Here is a 14,270-nt window from a genome sequence, read left to right as displayed (position 1 = left end):
GCGAAGAAGGGACGGGCGGTACATAAACGGACCATCTCTCGGTGGGTCGTTCTGTGCATCAAAGCGTGCTACTCTTTGGCTCGGAAGGAGCCTCCTGTTGGGCTGAGGGCCCATTCCACTCGGGCCACGGCGGCTACTACTGCCCTGGGCCGGGGAGTCCCTTTGCAGGACGTTTGCCAGGCGGCTACGTGGGCCTCGCTGCACACTTTTGCGAGGCACTACTGCCTGGACAGTCAAATCCGGAGGGATGGCTTCTTTGGCCGTTCGGTCCTCCAGGACTTTCTGGTGTAGGATTGTATCGGTTCGCAGACCCACCACCGGGGTTGGTATTGCTGGGGTATCTATTCTAAGGTAAGGAATCTAATACTAACCTGTTTCTTTCAGATGAACAAGTTACTTACCTTCGGTAACGATATATCTGTAAGAAACAGTAGTTAGTATTAGATTCCTTACCGCCCCACCCATCCTCCCCGTTCTGCAAACTGATACCTAGGGTTAAGGACATCCCTTTCAGGGCCCTAGTTTCAAATGGCACCAGTGTTGGTTCTCGCATGGCTCTGCGTGTTCTGGCGCGGAAAAGCTATGTACAAAGAACTGACGTCAGCGCGCGGAGGCGGCGTCTATATACTCCAGCGACGTCATCACGGCGCACGACGCCAACGACGGACGCGGAGCCGCAGGAGACGCCTGCAGACGACGCCTACCGACGCGCAGGGGTACTGCTACGCAAAAGTTTCCGGATCCAGACTGACGCCTGGGGATATTCTAAGGTAAGGAATCTAATACTAACTACTGTTTCTTACAGATATATCGTTACCGAAGGTAAGTAACTTGTTCATCAGGCTATATACGAGACCACCTTAGGGGCAGGCACCCATTCAGCCGAACTCAGGTGCAAAAGGTCCTCCGGGTCAAGCATTTCAGAAGGTCCCTGCTATGGGCTGCCCTGGAGGTATGGGGATCTGAGACCCAGTAGCTTTTCCCTTTGCTCAAGGGCTCTTGGGAACTGAACCTGTAGTTCTTGAATTTTTCTCTCCAAGGGCTAAAATCATCATTAATAAGGGGTACTGGACCTCCTCTTCCTCATAATAATCCCCATACTCCTACATTCTGAGTGAGCCTCAAGGGGGGTTGAGAGTGAACATAGGGTTAATAATATGGGGCAAGCCCAAGGTCAGTAGAAGGCCTGAGGCCTGGGAACTGTCTCTCCCCTGAAATTATAAATGTATTCTCAATTAAACCGCCTGGGCGAGTCCCCGCAATTATATCGAATTATCTTATTACCTTACCTGCAGCACAGGTGTAACGCCTCCAGGCGATCGCTCTCCAGTACAAACAAGGACAAAGCCCAGACTATTCAGGCAATTATTATTGCCAATAATTCCCCAGAGTGAGTTTGTACTCATAGCTAGCACGTTATCTGATGTTCCGTACTGAACTGCAGTCAGAAAAGATATGTTCTGACCGCCTGGGGGTGAGACGTGCTGAGCTCGTAATCTGAATATGCACGGCTCCCTGGCAGTTGGATGACGGCAACGCGTGGAGAGCTTCTGAGGAGAGAGATGCCGCAATAGCGAAGGAGCGGAAAAACTTTCCCACATTTGAGGCATCTCTAAAGACTGGGCTAACACGGATGTGTGCGGACGCCCTAATGCGAGGGGCAATTAAAAAAATACAGCCACACAAACAAGGCCTTAATATTACAAAAAACAACAACGAATAAATGAGAGAGGCAAAAACACTTATCTCTGTGGCTGCTGAAGAAGCAAAGAAAGAGGAGGCTAGAACGGCACCAGAGACAGTTGAACGACTACAGTCACTCTGATTGGTGGATTGGACTCTTTTCTCTTCACATAGTTTGATGGGAAATGTAGTGTTGTGACTGCTGGAAAAATAAACGCCCTGAAAGTTCAAGCTTAATCCTCTCCTCCAGTCCTGACATAGAATCTAACTTTCTCAGGTAGTAGTCACTCTCTAACAAGTGTGCACTCCCTCCTACTAAAGCCAGCGAGATTCAGAAAATCACTGACCTACACATGCAATTTCTCTGGCTCGCCCCCAAGATATGGGACTCTCTCCCACCAGAGATTTGATTGAACCCATCAACCATCACTTTCAAGGGTTGCTGGAGCTCCCGTCATACTCTGCAACTGAAGGCGAGGCGGGCTGGGCAGCTGACGGTGTTTGGCTCCTAGTGGCACTCATAGACACGATGGAGAGGGGAGCGCAGCATAAGATTTCTACCGCAGAGGCGCTGGGCTCAACGCGGCTTAGGGAGGCGGCTGGCAGTGTTTCTTTCCCAGCTGCAGACGTGGACGCACTAGAGAGAAGAGAGCAGCCTAGGATCTCTGCCGCAGAGCCGCTGGGCTCAGCGTGGCATCAGGAGGTGGCTGGCAGAGTTCCATTTCCAGCGGCAGATATAGACGAGCTGGAGAGAAGTGAGCGGCTTAGGAATCCTGCTGCAGAGGCGCCACTAGAGGAGGTGGCTAGTACAGCCATCGCCATTGTAGCGGCTGGAGGTGAAGGATGACTCCACATAGGAGTGGGCTGGTGCCATTGGTGGCAGGTCACTGTTTGGCTTATCTGCTCACTGCATCACCTGGGACATCACCTTACCAGTGGCTCAAGAGGCTCTGGAGGCTTGATGGGCTTTTTTCGAGTCTACCGCTTATCTTCCATCAGGTCAGAGATATTGACTTTCTCTTTTGCTCACTGAGTCATTGTGTTCTTATCTCCTGGATTTCTGCTGCTTATGATTAGGGTACTGTAGTGGGCCAGGAGGTGGGCGAGGAAGCAGCCTAGCTAGGTTTAGGTGCAGCTTGCGTTCCTCCTTTTAGGCCGTCTCCTCCCAGCATGCTGAAAAAGACATGAAAAGAATTTCCTGCAACAGTACTGCTAAAACCCTGCTAGTAGCTAACTCTTCACGGGCTAAAAAAATAAATCACAACTGGATCCTCTCCATAAAAGAAACGGAATTCAGGTTATTCAGTGGTGAGCCAAAGAATTACTCCGCTAATGGGGAATCTGCCCCCTAAAACAACAGGTAGGCAAAAGGAGGCCCGCAAGATGGCTATTCTTTGGAGCGCGACATCAGCCAAAAGTGCTCACAATTCTATGAAGAATCCTTCACATTCAGCAAGCCAGGCCTCTCCCCTGGGACTGGAAGCTAGCTCGTCAGCATCAAGTATAACACCCACAGCAAAATTGCTCCCAGGAAATATGCAACAGGGCAACTATTCATTATTTACAGGCCTCAACGCTAAGACTCAACAAAAATCGGCCAGTCTAACTACACCTAAGCCAATTTCAAGTCTCGACAATCATGATGTGTGTTCCTCTGGGGATGTTACAACAACCTTGTTTCCCGATAACTCTCTGTTCACCACTGCTGCCGAGGCCCTGAATGAAACTTTACCCATGACTGCTCCCTGAAGTCTTTCTGCTCCACAACCCAGGATTCCTGAGACCACGGTGGGGGTAGGGAATACCTCATACATCCTACTACACCAAATTTTGGCGGAACTCAAAAGTATAAATTTGTCCCAGGAATAAGCACAAAATAAAACCGAATCTCAGCTGGGCTCTATTCAATCTTATATTCAGCAACTTCCATAACGCATTACGGATGCAGAACAGCGCATATCAAACCTCGAAGACACAATGCCTCTGCAAGCTAACCAAATTTCAATCAGCTCATCAGCCTGCAAATCAAGGTGGATGACACAGAAAATCAATCCTGAAGATGCAATCTTTGCATAACAGGGGTTCTGGTAGGCAGTGAAAACGGCGATCAGTAGTAGAAGTTGTCTACGACCTCATATCCAAGCATATATACCCTGAAGCCGTAACACAAAAGACCAACCTTACTATCACTCTGGCCCATCGTGTCCCTGCAGTCCAGTATACCAATGCCAAAACCGAAGAACTATTATCACAAACTTTGGTGACTTTAGAATTAAGGATAAGATCTTGGCACATGCCAGCCAGGATAAAGTATACCAGACTTCCGATAATTTTTCATTTAAAGTTTTCTCAGACATGTCTGCCTCTTCGGCACAGTGGAGGAAGGAGTTCAGAGGCATGATTAATTCTTTTCAGCAGCTAGGGGCCCTGGCGGCCATTATCTAGCAAACCAAACTGAAAGTTTTGCATAAGGGGTGTGCTTGTGTTTTTCACTCTGTTGAGACAGTGCAGGAGTTTCTACATTCCATACAGCATCCAGGGGGTGAAATAGGGGTCAGCTTTGTGCCTAAATTAAACTCCTGGTCAAGAATGATGGTATATGTGTATAATATCTCTCTTCTGTTGTTTTTTTTCTCTTGTCTCTTTTTTTTTCTTCTCTTCATCTTACTAGTCGTTGTCATTCGCCCGCTCACCGCCTTGGGTGCAATGTCACTGCACCCAACTTAGGGAGAAGGAGGATGGTTGGAAGAGGCATGGAGGGGGGAGGTTTATCACCTTCAAAGGGGAGGGGGGCCACCCAGGGAGCCCCAGACAGGTGGTGTTTCCGGAGCCAAGGCAGCTCACAGGGTGGTGGGGTGAGAGGTCACATAAGGGTTGGGGGAGGGGGAGGCAGGGTCATGGGTGGGGGTTACAATTAAATGTAGCAAACGTGCTGAAATTTAAAGGTCCAAGAATTTATTTTTATTTTCTTTTTTTATCATGCAATATCTATTTCCCAAAAATTTCTATTAAGTCGGTGAAGGTAGTGTCCTGCAATGTTAATGGTTTCAATAATAAAGTTAAGAGACGATCCATGCTGGTTTGGTTTAAATCCCTACAAGCTAATATAATTTTTCTCCAAGAGACACACTGTAAGGAAGGCTCCCCTATGGATAAGGCTCCTGGCTATATCCAACACAAATTCTATGCTTCTTCAAATTCAGCCATTAGGGTGCTTATATTAGTAGCTATAAACCTACAATGTGAAATCTCTATGGTGCATAGAGATCATAGTGATAGGTGTCTTTGGGTGCAGATGAAGATCTAGGACCAACTCTTTAACTTTGTGAGGTATTACGGCCCTACTGAGGATTCTCCTGCGACATTACAGTCTCAGTATGATTTTGCAACCCTTCAGTCTGGGCATTTCGTGTTAGGTGGGGATTTTAACGTATTGGTCAACCCGACTATAGATTGTCCCTGGGCTTATAAAACACAGACAAGGCCATACCAAGACCTAATAAGCGATTTTGCATTGGTTGACTGCTGGAGAGATGAATTTCCAGACAAGAGACAATATACATGCCATTCAGGAAGATTCCACTCCTCCTCTCTGATTGATTTCTTCCTGATTTCACATACTCTCTTAAAAACCGAGTCTGAGATTCATGCAAATCCCTTCTCAGACCATGCAGTAATCTCAGTGAAGTTCAAAATAAAAACTCAAACTAAGCTCACGCCCAGACGGGTATTCGAAAAATCCCTCCTTACTGACGAACAGTGGGTCTCGCATATGTGCCTTGCATTGGAGGAATTCCTAAAATTGAAAATTAATAGCGCTTTGATGTTTTCAGTATGCAATGCTTTAAAAGCCTTCTTCAGAGGGGAAGCAATTGCGTACTCTGCCATTAGGAGAAAGAACGAGAATGACAAAAGACTCCAGCTAGAGAAAGAGCTATGCGAGGCAACGGCAGGATACCTTGCTCTTCCTACCCCAGAAGGCAAAGTCATACTTTCCAATGCTAAGCTTAATCTACAAGATTTCTTTGTATCTAAGGAAATCTTGAACCACGACTCAGTATTGTAAAAAAGATACGGAGAAAGTGATCACATAGGCAGGTACCTGGCTTGGTCTGCTAAAAGAAGATCTGATGCCAATTGCATAAAAGGAATAATAGACCCGGTCACTTCGTGCTCTACTTCACATCCCCTTAGATTTCAGAGGTCTTTCTTAATCATTACAAGGAGCTCTACTCCAAAACTCTTAACACCATCCCGGAGGCTGCTGTAGATTGGTTAGGCGGGATAAATATTCTCACTGTATCAACTGAGCAGCAAGAGTTTTTGTGTTCCTCCATTTCACCTGAAGAAGATATCAGGCGGTGAACCTGTCCCCGGCGGCCAAAGCCTCTCGACTCGATGGAGTTCCTATTGAGGTCTATAAGATTTTCTTCCCCCAATTATATGGCTTCTTAGGGACATAAATCAATGGGATTTTTGAAGGGGACTTAGTTCCTGAAACATTTACCCATGCTGCAGTGATTCATTTTGTTAAACAGAGGAAATCGGAGGACGAGGTTAATTCATACAGACCTATTAGGCCACTAAATGCTGACTATAATATGTTTACTAAAATTCTTGCAAATAGGCTCGCACAAGTTGCTCCTTTTCTTATCCATCACAACCAAAATGGTTTTCTTAAAGATAGACTTTTGGCTTACAACACCCATTACCTGATTCGGGCAATTGATTACTTTAACACTAATAAAACCAATGTAGCAGTAATAGTTCTCCCATGCTATTTTCTCTTTTCATTGAAATTCTGGCATGTGCTATTAGGCAGGATCACGCAATTGCCGTCCCTGTACTTGTATCCTCCAAACTCAAACTATTTGCAGATGATATGGCAGCAGATAGAGATAATTTAGCGAGAGCTCTTGACAAAATAAGGGATTTTACAGATATCGGGGTATATAAAATAAATCACTCTAAATCTGAGGTGCCACTTTTTAATTGCTCTTTAGATATTCTGCCCCCGCAATGCAGGAGCACTACTCAATAACTAAGTCAATAAGGTACCTGTGGATTTTTGTGACCACTTGACTTGAGGATTTATATCTGCTAAATTTTATTCTCACATTAAATAAAATGCATTATCTGTTTAAACAATGGGAAAATCTCCCTATTTCAATTATGGGACGAGTCGCTCTCATTAACATGAATATTCTCCAGCTATTTTTATTCCTATTTTCTAACATAATGATTAAGGTTCCCAAATCCTTCTTTGACTCAGAAATAAGATTACAAGTGCCACATTTAGAAGTGGAGGACGGAGGCCTTGTCCTACTGGATCCACGGCTATACTGTCAAGCCTCAATTATTAATTGGGTGAACTATAATAATTCAGGGGACTTGCTCAATGCCAATTTCTTTCTCACAATACTGCTCAACGAGTCCGAAATCAGCCTTGCTCCTTTTTTTACTCATACCTAAACTCCTCAAAAATTCACGTTATAAAACTCCTAGAGTTATCACTTGGCATTTTCAAAAAATTTGGGAAGCATATGGAATCCCGTGGCTTCATCCCTAGATGAAACTAGAAGAATGTATTCATCTGGGGCTTCAATGGTCTCTTCAGAACTGCGATTAGTGTGCAAAGCTGGGGTTTCATGTACTACAAGACTTTTATAAAAAACGAGAATTTCCTATCCTGGCAGGAAGTTTTAAATTGTAAGAGTAATATAAACAGCCACCTGATGTTCAGCTATACACAGATTAAGCAGTTTTGCTTGGGTTTAATCATCACAGAAGACAGTGAAGGCACACTCCTTGCGAAGGCACATTTCGTATAAAAAATTAAAGGGATAGACAATTGGTATAGAATATTTAAATCTGTGGAGAATAAACAGGCGATTTTAGATAATCTTGAGAGGTTTAAGCTCTGCTACAGGCTGTAGCTTTAATCTTCAGCAATGGCAGAATTACAACAAATGAGCTACACAACAGCAAGGGTTGCTAATTTAAGAAGGTGGCATGGTTCAGCAAATGGATGGGCTACTATACCCCTGATAGGCTCCACAAAATATTTCCCACTATAAATTCTTGATGCTTTAGATGTGGATTTGAAACTGGAGATTAGTTCCATGTTGGGTTCTTATGTAGTCACCTAATGAACTTCTGGCAAGATGTATTTTTAAAAATTAGTTAAAAAAATGGCAATCAACATCCGTCCTGGTCTTTTAGCCGCCCTGTTTGGAAGAGCAGATGTAGGTGAAGACCTAATTCTGGTTCAACGCCAATTCATTTTCATTGCATTATTAGTAGCAAGATCACTTATCCTAACCAATTGAAAATCTAAATGTGATCCTGAATGTTTCCCAATGGTGTACAAAAAAGCAAAGAGTATTCCAACGGGAAACCATCTATGTAAAAAGGGTAGGCTCTGTTGCCAAACTTAACAGAATATGGCGGTATTGGAAATGAACTATTGTAGCAATTGGCATTTGATAATGTTACACTCCACCAACTGCTATGAATTTTGTACATATAACTTCTGAACTTTTTATGCATATTAAGATCTTAAGCACTAAGGGCCTCATTTATGAGAAATGACGCATCGCTGCGTGAAAGCAGCGATGCGTAACTTCTCAGTGCGCACTGCTTGCAACATTCCTGATGCGTCATATTTAATGTATGACGCATCATGTCGCAAGGAGTTACAGATACGTCAGTATTTCTGACGTATCTGTAAGCGTAAAAGTGACGCATTGCTGGAGTGTGTCACAAAAGTGACGCAACTCCAGCAATGCGCCCTTTCACATGGGGCACGCCCCATGTGAAAGGGCCTGCGTCAGTCTTACGCCTGCTGTGAGGCAGGCGCAAGATTTTGACGCAACGGCGTCCTAAAAGTGACGCAGTGAAATCTCATAGATTTCACTGCGTCACTTCTACGACCCTTCCTTGCGTCAATACGCCCCTCCTGCATACATTATACCTGGCGCAGGTATAATGTGGCGCAGGGGTTTACAAAGTGACACATCTACCTAGATGCGTCACTTTGTAAATATGGTGCAACAAGACGCAGTTTTTACGCCACTGGTGCGTCACAAAAAGTGACGCACCGGCGGCGTAAAAGTGACGCACAGCCTCATAAATGAGGCCCTAAACTTATAGCAAGCACTTTATAATTGGGAATCAGAAATTCAAATGTGTTATATCAGCAGAAATTAAATATACTGTGTTTTATGTCCTTTTAATTTTCTATGCACTGCTCATTATTTATACTAGATTTACGATGAGTTTCGGATTTTATATTTAAGCAATGGAATTTATACTGGTTGTTTTATTCTTGTAAGGACCTCTCTTTGCTACATTAAAAATAACAATTTTAAAAAAAACATCACTTTCAATATGGAGGTCAAAAAGATTTTATTTGACAGATTCTTCCCTGACCGACCAGATACTGGGTCGGCACTTCCGACACCACAACGACATGGCACCCTCTCCTGACATCACTGACTACCCATTAACATGTCATTTGGGCAAAGAGCTGATAAAAGTTGATAACATATATATTGTTCCAACCTCCAAGACTCAATTCATAATTACATTTAGTGAAAAGATTTGGCAGATAGTGAACTGCCCTGGGCGAAACCCTGCTTTTTCCGTTGGTATTAACCCCAAGCTAGCAGACCACTCTTTAACAACTTGTAACAATGCAAGAATATTGGTACTTCAGTCTAAAAATGAAATGAAGTAATACGAACAGGGATGTCAATGAAAACTCACACTTTCTTAAGAATACGTGTCTTAATGATCCCTTCCAACTATCAGGGAAGTTAGCTCTTAACACATTTTGCTTAAAGTATTGGTACAGAAGCTTTGTACAATGGGCAGGATCTCTTTTGTAAACCACACCATTGCTACTCACTAGTCCTGCAGATTTGGTTAATCTAAGACTAAAAATAGTTTCCTTTGTTTGTAATTCAGTCAGTCTAATGCTTTGAGCAATAGGTGAACTAATATTTTTATTTAATAATACAAAAACGAGCTGACCACATACATTTCTCAAAAGTTCTCATTGATGGCTAGTAATTTGAGCTATAATTTCCGTCTCAAACTGAGTACTGCTTTTCCTATCCAGTGTCCAGAATTGCTTAGTGTCATTAGTTTTTATTATTTTGAGCATTATTTACCATGTTCTAATTCTTTCCTCTATGTGTCATACTCCGACTTAACTGTGGGGCAATTACGGGGCATATGTATCAAGCAAATTCGCATTCGCAAAGGCCAAAATTCGCAGAATTTCGGCCTTTGCGAATGCGAATTTGCTTAATGGTATGTATTAAACAAAACGTGGTTCAAAATAAGGAATCGCAATATTTGCGATTCCTTATTTTGCGATTGCATTTAAGGAATCGCAAATTTAGCGATTCCTTAAATGCAATGTAAGAAGCAAAAAAAAATAGCAAATTGGCCTTAAGGAATCGCAAATTACCACAGTTGCGAATTCCTTCCAAAATATTTTTTTCTTCATTTTTCATAGTGCCATGTGACGCACATACATGCCCTTAGGGCATGTATGTGCGCCACATGTGCACCCATGCAGATTTCAGGGGTGCAACAGGGTGTCCTTTGGACACCCCTGCACCCTTGAAAATATTCACAATTTGCGATTAGCAAATTGCGAATCGCAAACTTCCCCTTCATTCCTATGGGCCTCCTTGCCCATAGAAATGAATGGGAAATTATTCCTTAATTGCGATTAGCAATTTGCTAATCGCAATTAAGGAATTTTAAGGAATCGCTAAAAAGAAGCGAATTTGTACATACATACCATTTTGCGATTTCTAAATAGCGATTCCTTAAAAATCGCTATTTAGGAATCGCAAAACGGAATGTTGATACATATGGCCCCTACATCTTAAGAACTTCCTGAGCACGTCAAATAATGTATTCCTTAATTAATCAATAATCACAATACTTCTTAATTTTGATTCCTGCCATAAATACTTTAAGCAATGTTGTATCCCTCTTTCAATAGTACTAAGCATCAGCTGATGAAACCAATCGATTGTTCAGAGTTATTAAGTGCCATAAGAACTAATGGCCAAAAAAAATCTCCCCTTTTCCATCAACATTAACTAGATTTTTGTATTTGCTCTTTAAACTACCCTTCCCAGGGCTTATGTAAAATGTAAATGTCTGTTTAATTGATAGGGGCTCACTTTCCTCTCTTTTCAGAACTTTAGAAGATAGGGATGGCTGATTTTACTTCTAATGTTTTTGAAAAAGGGGACCCCTACTTGAAACAATGGGTCTTGCTAGCTGTAGGGAACATTAACATGGGGTAAAGAATTTGCAAAAAGCAAGAACTATGCTATTACATTTGCATCACAGGCCTAATTTTAGATAGGGTCACTTACAGAGTACATGTGCACATATTACACAAAACACTTCTATTTGATACAACACTATATTTAATGTGTTTCTTTTTTTAAATAGTTTCTTCTTTTAAGTAATGTATTTATTCTTTTTTCTATTAGTCATTCGGTTCGTGTTTCAATTTGTACTCAATTGTAATACGCAACCTCATATATTTACAACATATACATGCAATACATATACATTACATACAATACATAACAATACTGTGCATATATATAAACTGGGAGAGGGAGTTCCTAGAGTTAAATTTTTTTTGCAATGGCTGGCGTTCAGATAACATGCGACACGCGTTTCTGCGTTTTTGAGCTTTCTTCAGGGGAACCGTCTCAACATATCTATAACGAAGTGTACAATAAAACACAATAAGAACACGTATTGACAACATATATACAGTTTTCATTCAAGAGAGTTTGCGAGACAGTCTGGTCCATACTAGACCTAAAACTAAGGTTCAAGACCCGGCCAATACACTATGGGACCTTCCTGCTGTTCAAGGCCATTATCCTTGCGGCACTTGCACTGCATGCCCCCAAACTCAGAAAACTAAAACTGTTGATATTGGTACTGGGAGGCCGTGGGTTTTAAAGAAACACACAAATTGTAATACTGAGAGAGTGATCTATATGATCACGTGTCCATGCTCGTTGAGATATATTGGCAGGACGACACGAAAGGTAAAACAGAGGATCAATGAGCACAAGAGCACGATCAGGTGCAATAAACAATCTACACGCCTGACCAATCATTTCTTGAGCTTTAAACATAAGGCAGAAGACATGAAATGGATAATACTTGAGCAACCATTCAATCCACCTCATGTCAGCGATGTTGCCAAGTTCCTCTTTGTCAAGGAACAGAAATTGATTTTAAAGCTTAAGTGCGACAGTCAGGGGTTGAATGATGAGATTCCGTGGGTTACACTGTGATCTCCTTCCCACGTTTGTGTCTCATCTATACAATCCTAACTATTAATTTTCATTACATCACTGGAGTATTTTCAGCCATAAGCCGTGAGTTTCCCGCATGTTGAGCATGCTTTAGTTTGTTTTATCATCTAGACTTATTTCCCAGATATTATGGGACTTTTACCGGGTGATTAATGAGTAAGAATGACTGAATATGACTGGTTTTGAGCATACTTGTCACTGTACTAGTATACGACTATCAGGTCTGTGTTCTAATAAAGCAACCCCAAGGGACCTTTTGTATTAATAATGAAACGTTTTGTTCTGGAGTTCCCTATATTCCTCTATCAACTTCTAAAATATTGCGCGTAGTTTTTAACATTTTACGAGTGCAACATCAAGCATCTTTAAATTACCGCCATGTGTTCACTACAACTAGCTGTTTGTATAGGAATAAATCCATAGCGCCTTGTATACGGTCATAATAGTCCCAATATTTCTTCACAAACATTTTGTCATGTATTTTAGGTGTTTTTTCGCAATATGGGTTACTTAGAGTTACAAACTTCTTTTCACAGGAGCCCCCAGCCCACGGGATCAGGGAGCACGTCGCGCCACTGATGCACGCGCAGTGGAAACCAGGAAGTGATTGCGATACGCGGGAATGCTTTAACGACAAACTGCGGCCGCCGGTTTGGATCGCGTTAGCGTTACCGCATGACTCCTCTTGACCAATGACTGACCACAGTAAGTTATACTTAAATGGGTGATACCTGTCCGTTCGTTTACCTCCCCTTCGGCTCAGGAAAGCCTGTGGTACCGACGGACAGGTAAGGAGAGAGCTGGTTTTCCTGGTAGGCTTTGTTTTGTTTGTTGTTTAGTTTTGGACGGATACAATAACGCTTAAGAGGGAACTAAGAACTGTATAAACGTTGTTCTTGTTCAGAGATCCCTTGAGTCAGTTTTTTATACATATGGGAGGGCACTGTCATGCCGTATTCTGGACAGATAATGGTACCATCCATATAACAGTAACCCTAGGTTAAGGGATAAGTACCACCATTATTTTTGTAACGATATGGGTGCGCCAGGTATTAGGACACCGTTCCTAACAGAATGATATCCAGGCTTAATAGGACTTATGATGTTGTCCATGTTAGAGCCATTTGTACAGTTTTACGTATATTTAGTTCAGAGGGACCTATTGAAGGGGCCATGGTCAGTTTGTTTTTATGTGACAAGGTTTTATGATTGGAGACTGACTTACAGAGATACGTACTCTGTTTGTGATGTTTGTGTTTACCCACAATATAGAGGAGGCTTCATTCCCTGAGTAGATGCCAGGTGAGGTGAGGAGTACTCCCACACAAAGATGGGTGAGTGCAATTCCTGTTTGAAATTACTTATGCTGTAGTCAAGTGACAAATTGGACAATATTGCCATTGCTAAAAGATGAGATATTGAGCGACAGTATTGCTTGGTGTTCTGGGTCTCTTAACCCCTTCGCTGCTAGGCCTTTTCCACTCCTGTGCTAAGCCTTTTTTTGGCTATTTGGGGTAGTGCGCACTTAGGCCCCTGTAGCTTTTTGACCACATAAGGTATCCATGCCAATTTTGCGTCCTTTTCTTCCAACATCATAGGCATTGTAAAGGTACCCAGGGTTTGTGGATTCCCTTGCAGGGGTCCCAGAAATTAAGCAAAATACAGTAAAGATTTTGTTTTTTTTTCAGAAAAATTTGAAAAATGGGCTGCAAATGAAAGCCTCTGGGTTTTTCCCAGCAAATGTTATCAAAAAAGGGTTTGTGGGGGGAGGAGCTTGGCGGGCATCCGAGATGGCCGCTTGAGCACAGCGCTCTCCGGACCCTCGCCGCCCCCGGCATTTTATCCTGACTGAATCCTGATTTCTTGCAAGAATCCGTGTGGAGGACGTTTGGCTGATCAGCCTGGCACCTTTCAGAAATTGATTTGGATCTCTTATTCCTGAGATATGATGGTCTGAACTTTTGGACTCCGCCCTCGAGGTGCGCCCGGGACGGGGTGCGGTTCTGTAGCCGTCCTGGAATTGAACAACAACGGCAGGAGATCTGGCCTTGTGGGTCCCCCTTCCTAAGTTTCGGTTTCGATTCTGTTCCGACTTGGGCCACGGGTGTGCCTATCGAGTTGCGGCTGAGACCTGGAGGCGGATCGGCTGTTGGGTTTACCTGCGGACTATTTGCTGGCTTGGCGACCTCTACCCGAGTTGTGCCCCTCATTTTT

At 43.0% G+C, this 14,270-nt stretch overlaps 1 pseudogene across 4 annotated transcripts in view; it reads left to right on the top strand.

Moving 5' to 3' along the window:
• Nucleotides 1-14,270, top strand: part of LOC144781899 (adenosine receptor A1 pseudogene) — a 316,798-nt pseudogene that overhangs the window by 147,610 nt on the left and 154,918 nt on the right. Inside the window, exon 1 of one of the 4 annotated variants that reach the window (XR_013601087.1) lies at nucleotides 13,331-13,390. The exons of the other annotated variants lie outside the window; for them this stretch is intronic. The product of XR_013601087.1 is annotated as an adenosine receptor A1 pseudogene, transcript variant X5 (transcript). Of the gene's footprint in view, nucleotides 1-13,330; nucleotides 13,391-14,270 lie in introns of those variants that run through there. 4 annotated transcript variants of the gene reach the window in all.

This window comes from Lissotriton helveticus, chromosome 9, assembly GCF_964261635.1.
Source record: "Lissotriton helveticus chromosome 9, aLisHel1.1, whole genome shotgun sequence".
In the NCBI taxonomy this organism is placed as follows: Eukaryota; Metazoa; Chordata; class Amphibia; order Caudata; family Salamandridae; genus Lissotriton; species Lissotriton helveticus.
This window is presented reverse-complemented; position numbering and strand designations above follow the sequence as displayed.